A 9,142-nucleotide genomic window follows, 5' to 3' on the forward strand; every position below is an offset into this window, starting at 1 on the left:
CCAGGCTGGCCTCAAACTCACAGAGATCCACTTGCCTCTGCCTCCCAAGTACTGGGACTAAAGCTGTGCACCCCCACCACCCGGTGGTCCTTCCCAGTTCTTTGCTGGCTTTATGTCACTGGGTGAATGCCTCTCCAGGATCTGGTGTCCTCATCTGTAAATCAGAGGTAACGTGTTTTGCTCCCATGCTTTGAGAGGAGGAAATACAACAGATGTGGAGAAGGAGATGGTGCAGGGGCTTCGATGCCCTGAGATGCAGCCCACATGTGGCTCTGGCCTACCTCATAGACCCTGTGGTTCCAGTACTGAGTTTCCCAAATTCTGCTAGTACTCGGTACCATCCCTAGGCACCCCAGATCCCCACTTCTAGCTGCCGCAGGAGGACAGCGTGTGGCAGGCACCGAGTCAGGGCCACGCACTCTGCTCCCGGCCAGACCTCCCTTGCAGAATGGTGAGGAACAGGCAGGGCTAACCTAAGGCACCTGTCCCCACACTTCTGCTTCCATACCATTCTCTCCCTCCAGACTTCTATTCCTGAAGACAGAGAAGGTGTCCTATGGCCGGTGTTCCCACTGCATCTCCTCAAAGAAGATTCCAGGCAGTGTCCCTGCAGAGGCTCCCCCTCACAAGAGTGACTGGGCCAGGTCACACACACCAAGGCTGTCTTCTTGGAGGAGAGGAATTGCATGGGAAGGTCTCCAGTGGTCTGTGTGGGCCTTCTTCCCCACTTCATTTGCACTCCGAACAGCATCTGAAAGCTGGCAAAGGATGAGCACGTCTCTCTTTTTCTTTGAAATCTTAATACACCCACATCCTCTGGGGTGCATCTCAACACCCCCCTCTACAAATGAAGAAACCCTGGCTCAGAGGAAGAGGTGCACAGCCAAAGACCCCAGGTGTTGAAGGTACAGCTCCAGAGCGGCGCTTTCCCATACCTTGTAGGGAGCCAGGGAACCTGGAGGGGCTTGGGGTCTGGCAGGGAACCCAAAGTCTGAGTGTGTGCTTAGGGGTTTATGAGCATAGAAACGTGCTAAACAGCGAGGCTCCCGGGGCAAGGGAACACTTCCTTGCACAGAGATGGGGAGCAGCATGGCCGACCCCCCCCCCCCCCACACACACACTCTATGAGGGATGAGGGAGCTGGGACAAGAGCCTGCACAGACAGGACTCCCTCAGGCACCAAGCATGCCCAGACCCTCAGCTAGGAAAATGCCTGTGCCTCTGTGTCCACAGGCAGCGCACAGAGCCTGGACAAGGTCAGGTAGACCAGATACCCAGTCCTGGTTCCGGCTGCCCTTTGGTTATCTGTGCCTGTCTTCCCTGGGCTTGTATGCATTGTCACCAATTATATCAGGCTGAAGGTGCTGGGGCCCTTGGGTCAGAGGTAACCCTGGCTTTTGGAGGCTACCTGGGCTGAGAACCTTCTTGTTTCCTCTTCTTCCACAGGGGACAAAGACCCTACATGGGTGTCCTCCCAGGGCCCACAAGGGAGTACTGAGGCCCCTTTGTAAATGGTGAGATGTGGGGTTCATGAGGGTCTGTGTAGATTGAGGCAATGTATCTCTTTCTCTCACTGGGGATTTGGTCTCTCTCATGCTTGGATTGTAGCCTCTACCATCCATAAATCTATCCGTCCACCCATCCACCTACCCACCCACCCACCCATCCTTCCATCCACCCACCCATCTACCCATCCATCCATCCATCCATCCATCCATCCATCCATCCATCCATCCATCCACCCACCCATCCTCCTATCCACCCACCCACCCATCCATCCACCCACCCATCCTCCTATCCACCCACCTACCCACCCATCCTTCCATCCACCCACCCACCTACCCATCCATCCATCCATCCATCCATCCGTCCGTCCGTCCATCCACCCACCCACTCACCCACCCACCCATCCATCTATGCATTTACCCAGCAGCTGCCAAGCCCTGCCCCAGGAGCTGCCACTAAAGCAGGAACGGCACCACCCAGGGCAGGCCCTGGAAGCCCTGAGCTATGACTGGGGTCTCTTGCATTCCATTTTCAGGATGAGGAAACAGACTCAGAAAGGAACCAGTGAGGGAGGCCGATGTGAGTGACGTGACGTCCAAACTCCAGCCTCCTACCGCTCCTCTCCTGACCCAGCTGCCTCTGTTCCGTCCTGCCTGCCAGTAGCAGGTAGGACCCAACTGCCACCTCACAGGCCAAGCAGCTGGCCTCTGCTGCCCCTCTGTCCCAGGCCGGGTGAGAGTCTGGGGCGTCGCTGCTCCCCAGCACTGTGATATTATCTCTGGCCCGCTCCCAGCCCAGAGCAGGATACAGCTTTCATCACCTCCCTCCCCTCAGACCCATGTGGGTTGTCAGAGTTTCTCATGCAAGGATCAAGGGGCCCGTGGGCAGAGGGTCCCCCAGCTGAGCCTCCTCCCCCAGACAGTCACAGGCCTTGAAGCGGGAGAGGGCTGGGCAGTGTGTGAGAATGAGGGGCTTGCAAAGTGGCTGTCCCGAAGCTCCCCCCTGGTCCCCTCCGTCCATAATCTTAAATGTCTGTTCAAGTAATTCTCCATCCCGTTAGTGATTTATTTGGACTCTGCTCATTTCACTGTCTGGTGGGTGACAGACCTCACTCTCCCATCCCCACCCCGGAGCCCAGGGCCTTTTCATCTCCTGCAGGCAGCCCTGGCCCTGTTCCAGTCCAGCCAGATGGGAGGGGCACTGGGGCCTGCAGCCTTTCAAGGAACCCCAGAGTCCCACCCCAAGCACCCTGGCAGGCTCTGGTGTTGTGTGAATCGGCTTCAGTCCTACTGGGATCCTGGAGGAGGTGGGGGAGGGGTTGGGGCTGGTGATGAGAGGCAGCATTCTGACTCCTTCCAGACACTGTCCCCACTGAACTGACGACTGTGAGGGACCGAGAGAAAGAGGGCTCCACCCAGTCCCCACTGGTGCTCATCCAAGCTCACTCAACTCAAGCCCAGGTCTTATACATACACACCACACACACACACACACACACACACACACACACACACACACACACACGGCAGGGGACTTGAGAGCCCCCAGCAGAACAGGTAGTAGGCCAGCCACAGGCAGAAGTTCTAACTGCCTCCTCCAGGCTGGCCTCCAGGATGGCTTTGCTGCTCTGGTGACCTGGTCTCAGACTCCATAGACGGCCTGGGTGCACTTCACAGCCATTGGGGGCAGGGTACTCCACACAAGGACCCAGGGATGCTCAGGCTCAGAGCACTTGGAGATGCCTATCCTGCCCCCAGTCCCTCCTCAGCCTGCTGAGCACCCGGAGGGAGCTGGGTGGCCCTGCAGCACCACCTTCTGCAGCAGGACATCCTGGGGGGAGGCATGGATGTCCTGGGCCTGGGATAATGGCTCAGCATCAGCTCCCTCCTGAGGCATGTGGTCCTGAAGGGCAGCAGGCGTTTTCCTGGCTTGTCATCCTCTCAACTGATTCCTCAGGTGGCATAGAAGAGGGGGCCATTTCCCAGAGAAGGAAACTGAGGTCTAGAGGTGATGGGACTGTGTCTCAGCCTGGCTACATCATGGGCCTGTCACTCATTCTCTGGGTGCCTGTTTCTCCTTATCCTGACAAGGGGCAGAGTGGGGGAGTAGATATCCACTCACTAGGGCTCCCCTCTTCTGGTCAGCCAGCACCCTGTCTGTGCAGGGCCAGGTGCCTGGTAACAGAACCGGACTTAAGGCGGAATGCCTGCTGTGTGCAGAGTGCTAAGTCAAGCCTCAGGGTTCCCAGTGATGTGTATACAACCCAATGCACAGAAGAGCCATCTCCCTCCCTCCTTTACCCAGAGATGAGGGCGTCCCCAGGCTCTTTTCCACCAAAGGAGGCCACAGTGGGCTGGGAAGGCCTCTGGGATTCTGGGTCAGGCCCCGGTACCCTCTGGCCCCAGCCACTCCACTGAGAGAGGGGATTGAAACTGGCCCTGCTCTGTGGGGACCTCTGCAGCCTGGCTATCCCCGACCCTGTGTGTGTGCCTGCTAAGGTGGCAGCTGAGAGCCTTCAGGGTCAGGCACATTTGGATTTGAGTCTTTCCAGGGATGGATGTCACACAAGCCAGCTGAGATCCCAGCACTACAGTTTACCAGCTGTGTGGCTATGGGCCACTCACCTCACCTCTCTGAGCCTAGGGCTCCTCCTCTGTGGCATGGGTTCAGAGGGGCTGTTCTGAGGACAAGTGAGTTGCTCATGCTACAGGAGCACTCTCAATGGCACGTGACATGCAGATGCTCCATCAGCCGTCCACAGCTGTGGTAGTCATTGGCCTGGACTCCTCTTCAAATGGTGGGATCTGTGATGAAGGCCTCAAGGTTGCCATGGGGGCATGTGTTGCAAGGTTCCCTGGGAGAACATGGTGAGAACCTGTCTCCTTTCCTCCATCCTCTACACCTGTGAAGTCGGGAGAATGAGTCCCTTAATGACTCAGGTGGGACGTGGAAGTCATGAAATAGAAAATAAAAATCACAACAGGCCCAAAGAACCAGGGAAGAACAGCGAGTGACTTGTCCCAGGTCCCATAGCAGTTTGGGCTGGTTCGGAGTTACACTCTACACCCTCCGACCCCCAGTTTTGTTTTGTTTTTGTTTTACAGTTTTTATTGATTCTTTGTGTCTTTGCATCTCGATGCCACTTACCTCCCCATCCCTTCGAATCTGTCCTCTACCCCTGCAGCCTCCCCCTCCTCCCATCCTGCCGCCAAGATAAAATAAAATTTCAAAGAAAAATCTCATTGTGGAAGCTGCAGTGTGACACAGTGAGTCACACACAGCTTACCCTCTGTCCATATATCTTTACTTGTAACTGTTCATTGCAGTGAGTCATCGGTCTGGTTTGAGGCCTCCGGCTTCTGCTACACTATCGATGCTGGCCCTCACTGGGATTTCTTTTGGATATCCTGTTGTTGTTCTGTGTCATGGAGATCCTGCAGCTTTGGATCTGCGGGATATGCCCCTTCACATGCTCCAGCAGATCATAGGTGGCAGGCCAATTCATAGCCCCGGTTTTGGGCTTGGGTGGTTGCTGGGTTGGTCAGCCGACCAGCTCTCCCTCATCCTCACCACCAGGGTGAGCTCTCCAGCACCACCCTGGCTAACCCACCCAATGCAGTAAGCAGGAAGGGGCGGGGCTGGTTGTCCTGTTCTCACATCCCACTCTACTGTACTGCCCAGGCCAGGTGCAGGGGCCACTCAGCCAAGTACTGCAGCTGGTGTGAGGCAGGGCCAGCTCTCCTGCTCTCATGATCTCAGGGCCAGCTCGCCCAGGTGAGGTGCAGGGCCTGCTCTCCCTAGTGTGGTGGTTGGTGAGAGGTGGGGTAAAGCCCTCCCACCTACCAAAGATGTCGAGGGGAGGAGGGCATCTTTCCCTCCCAAACAACACCACATGGCAGATCTCCAGCAGCAGCACAGGTCAGGACATCACCATGGCCCTGGGTGACAAGTAGGCCACCCACCTCAGCCCACTCCTTACCTCTTCAGATCTGCCTCTCTCCACAGGACATGAATCATTCTATCTCTCCCTTCCATACTTCACCCTATAGTTGCTCACCATAACAGAGCCCGACCGCCTGGCACCACAAGGCACCTCTGACCCTGTTTTAAGTCTTTTGTGTGTATTGTTCATGTAGTTCATGGGTGGGCATGCACATGCAGGTATGTGAGTTGGGCACGTGCCACACTTGTAGTATTCAGAGGACAACTTGAGTGTTAGTCCTCACCTTCCACCCTGTTTGAGGCAGGGTTTCATGGCTACTTAGCAAGTGTCTGGGGATTCTCCTGGCTGCCTCCCATCTCCCAACAGGATGCTGAGGGAACAGATCTGAGAGCCACTGCACACTACACCACGGGTTCTGGGAATCTGAGCTCAGGTCAGCAGGCTTGTGTGGCAAGTTCTTCACCCACAGAGCCATCTCTCCATCCCTGGGGTCTGTATTTCTAAGGCCCCTGTGACTACAAGTTCATGTCCAGGAACTCCATCCACCTAGGTTGGGGGGCAGGAACAGGAGTCCCCTCTGAGGGGAAGGGGGCTGGACACGCAAGGGACTGACATGGCAGGAGCCAGGTGTGTGTGCCTGGGAAGCACAGACCAGGATGACACCCACAGGAACCATGGGGCAGAGGACTTCAGAGGAGGCCTAGTGATGAGGGGACCGCAGATTCTGGTTTTTCCAAGTCCAGCATCCAAGAAGAGTCTCTTGGTTCCCTGGGGCCACCTGCCCCAGCCTGGGTTCTGTGGACATGAGGACACAGGAGCTGAGTCAGGTGTCCCACCTCCCCGGAGCTCAGCAAGTCACGAAGTGTTGTACAGGTCCCAGTGCCGTAGAGGCCCCTGAGGCCTGACTGGCCATGGTCAAGCCCCCTAGAGCTCAGATACAGTGTTGATGAGTCAAGTGGGAATTCAAGAGAAGAGGAGGCATGAGAGGTCGGGGAGGTGGGACAGGGGACAACAGGCAAGCCAGTCAGACTCCTTGTGTGTGCATGTGTGTATGGATGTGTGTGTGTGTATGTGCTTGTGTGTGTATACATGTGTGCATGTGTGTGTTTGTGTGTATGAGCATGTGTGTGTGCATGTGTGTACATGTGTATGTGATGTGCATGTGTGTGTATGTGCTTGTGTGTGTATACATGTGTGCTTGTGTGTGTTTGTGTATATGAGCATGTGTGTGTGTGCATGTGTGTACATGTGTATGTGATATGTGCATGTGTGTGTATGTGCTTGTGTGTGTATACATGTGTGCATGTGTGTGTGTTTGTGTATGTGAGCATGTGTGTGTTTGTGTGTGCATGTGTGTACATGTGCATGTGTGTGTGGGTGTGCAGGCCCCTTTCCCGAGGTAGCACACAGGTACAGGGGACCCATCACGGAACTGAGAGAAGATGGCAACCCTGCACCTTGCCCATGTCACCCTGTGGGTTCAGCATTTCCTTGTTGCTTTTACAAACTTGGAGGGGACACAGAAGAACAGGTGGGGACCCCTAAAGACCCGGGAAAGCGGGAGGGTTGCCAGCTCTTGGGAGCTCTGAGGGTTTGTTGACTACATGAAGGGAATAATGGGCCAAGCCGCCGTCTGTGTCCGAGCCCTTCCCACTGAGCGTGTGCTGATGATGGTGCCGCAGCCTCCCTCCACCTCCACAGGCTGGCCAGGAGGCACACCAGGAGGCCTGGTCCTGGGTCTCCTTCCCACCCTGCCTTCCGCGGTCAGGCGCACAGTAGAGAGAGGAGATGAGAAGTCTGGCCCACCCTGCAAACTCCGCAGGAGCCCAGCTATTCACTGGAACAAGGAGGGTGAATTCTTGGCACCTCAGACCCTGTGCATCACTGAGGCGGCTCCACCTCCGTCTGGGTTTGATCAGCTCCAAATGAACAGGCGGCTTGCTAACTATGAGGGGAGGGCCTCTTTTCTGGAAGCCCACCAGTCCCTCCCACCTCAGAGCTGGATGGCCCCTTGAGAGCCGTGAGCCCCACCTACCCATTTCACAGACAGGGAGACAGAGGCCTGCAGACACCTCGGGGAAGGCTGAGCCGGCAGCATGCCCTCTGAGCTGACAGAGACCATCCCTTGGTATTCACCCATACACACCCTTTCTATCATTTCTCCCTAATCAATTTGGAAGTTTCCCCTAGACTCATGTCTCTGTTATGTTGAGGGATAAAGGCAGGACACACAGACAGAAGAGACGTCAGGGCTTGGTGTCCTGTGTAAAATGGCTCTTTGGGTGTGGGCATGATTCCACGATGAAGGCAAAATCCTGCTAGAGTCCAGCACACAAGAGGTGTGTCTGGCTGGACCAGAGGCTGCCATTCCAGCCTCCTCTCAGGCCTCTCCCGGGCTCCTTTCCCAAGGCCTGGCCATCAGCTGGGGTCAGCATAGTCAGCGTCAGCTCAGCTGTTAGCCTTACCCGCCTAGCCCTTTGATCTGCGGCCTCCTGTGGCCACAGCCTGAGCTATCATGGACACCGAGGTCTTGCAAGGAAAACCCACGTCTCTTGCAAGGCCCTGGGGTCCTGCTCCATGCCTGGAGTCCTCTCCCCACCCCCATCCACCTACACCTGTCTTCAGCCTGCTTGGGTCCCAGGCCCACACTCAGCCCTTCTGTCCGCTCGCCCTCCCATTTCCTCAGCCACACTACCTCCCGAAGGCCCTCCTGCAGTTAGGTTCTGGAGCACCTGGTCCGATCCAGTCTAATCCAGCTCAGTTCTGGTGAGGCAGGTGCTATGGGTCTTGCATGTGGAGCCAGTGAGGTCTGAAGAGGCACAGTCCCTGCTACCCTTCGTGAGTGCGGACCTGGACTCCCATCTGCCCACACAAACACTTCGAGGCTCCAAAAAGCATCGCGGAGTGGGGGCCAGAGGCACTTAACCGAGACTCCAGAGGGGCGCTCCACTCTGGCAGTCCCTACATGCAGAGCAGAGCCGCAGAAATGCCACACCTAGCTGGACCACTGAGGACCCTGCCCTGCACGCCCTGGCAGCCTTCAGCTGGTCCTTAACACCTCAGGAATAGGAGTTCTGCCTCACTCACAGCCGATCAGGCCCCACTCTGGTGGGGACAACTGTCTCGAGGCCACATGTCCTACAGAAATGGGTCAGCCTCCCTAGCCTGGAGGTCTTGCTGGGCTGCCCGGCCCTCTCCCTTCCAGGCAGATTGGGAGAGTCTTGGCTCAGGCCACAAGGGTAGGGTAGGAAGTCCAGCTGCCCTCAACATTGTGTGATCTCCCTCCACCTCCCCGGAGTCCCTGTCTGTTCAGAGTCCCATCTGGAAACAGAAGAGGGTGACTAAGGGGCTGACAAGCTGCTGGCTCATGGTGTGGCCACCGTGAGGGGCTGTGAGAACCTCAGAAAACCTTTGGCTGCTCTCACCTCCCTGGGGGTCTCTCCACATGCTCCTTCCAAGCACTGATTAACAGCTGGGTCACACCTGTCCTGCAGATGTCGGCTCCCTACTACCCCACTGGGTCCTCGTGTGTGTGTGTGTGTGTGTGTGTGTGTGTGTGTGTGTGTGTGTGTGTGTATGCTGTGTTCGGGAGTGTGCATGTAGATTGGGAAGCATTATGTGGGGATGAGGAAAGGGTCACAGAGGATCCTGGGAAGTCCCTGCTCCATCTGTCCCTTAGCTCCCTTGGGCCCA

This window comes from Peromyscus eremicus, chromosome 1 (genome assembly GCF_949786415.1).
Source record: "Peromyscus eremicus chromosome 1, PerEre_H2_v1, whole genome shotgun sequence".
Lineage (NCBI taxonomy): Eukaryota > Metazoa > Chordata > Mammalia > Rodentia > Cricetidae > Peromyscus > Peromyscus eremicus.